The sequence below is a fragment of the Dipodomys ordii genome, unplaced genomic scaffold (genome assembly GCF_000151885.1).
Source record: "Dipodomys ordii isolate 6190 unplaced genomic scaffold, Dord_2.0 Scaffold11, whole genome shotgun sequence".
Lineage (NCBI taxonomy): Eukaryota > Metazoa > Chordata > Mammalia > Rodentia > Heteromyidae > Dipodomys > Dipodomys ordii.
The window spans coordinates 3,024,462-3,025,644 of NW_012267227.1; positions in this window are offsets into that span (position 1 = coordinate 3,024,462).

Here is a 1,183-nt window from a genome sequence, read left to right on the forward strand (position 1 = left end):
AAAAAAAAAAAAAAAAGAAATGTAGTCATTATCTTGCCCATCTAATTGTAACCCCTCTGTACAGTATTTTCACAATAAAAAATAAATAAATAAAAAAGAAATTCAGATCTATGTAGAAATGAGTAATTTAAAAGAAAGTAACAGATTTGAAGGAGCAGCTACATGCTGGAGGCAGCAGCCCAAGTGTCTGTAGTTCAAAGGCTTGGGAGCAGGGCATTGTGGCTCATATCTGTAATCCTAGCTACTCAGGAGGCTGAGATCTGAGGATCGTGGTACAAAGCCAGCCCAGGCAAGAAAGTCCGTGAGACTCTGATCTCCAATAAACCCCCAGAAAACTGGAAGTGGCGCTGTGGCTCAAGTGGTAGAGTGTTCGTCTTGAGCTGAAGAGCTGAGGGACAGTGCCCAGGCCCAGAGTTCAAGCCCCAGGACTGAAGGGGAAAAAAAAGCTGGCTTGGTCTAGGTAGTGAGACTGAAGCCTCCCCCAAAAACTACTGAATAAAACAAGTAAGCATTGAGATTGACAATGAGGACAACAAATACCCTGAGATACCCTGAGGCCTGTTGACTTTTCTGGCTGTAATCTGAATTGTCTTACACCCTAGGGTTAAGAGGTGTCAACAGGGAAGTGCACAAAAATCTCTCCTACTGTTATGTTAATTTAACCTATTTCCTTAAATCATTTACTTTTGCTTTTTGTGTCAGTGTGTATTTGTCTTTTTGAGATGGGGTCTCTAGATTTGTCTCCGGCTAAGTCAGGCCTCTAACTCTAGATCCTCTGGTCTCTATATTTCTAATGCTAGGATCTCAGAGGAGCCACTTCCCCTACCTCTAACTCCAAATTCTTTTGATATATCTGCTACTTTAGCTCAAGTGCTCTGCCAACTGAGCCATGCCTTCACACCCAGTCCTTCATCTCCAATAAACCACTGGAAAACTGGAAGTGACTCTGTGGCTCAAGCAATAGAGCACTCTCATTGAGCTGAAGAGCCCAGGGACAGTGTTCAAGCCCCACAACTGGCCCCCCCCAAAAAAAAAAAACTGAAGGAAAGTGCTCAGGCCCAGAGTTCAAGTCCCACAGCTGACCAAAAAAAAGGGAAGGAATAAAGGGAAAGAGAGAGAGAAGGAAGAAAATAAGGAAGGAAGGAAGGAAGGAAGGAAGGAAGGAAGGAAGGAAGGAAGGAAG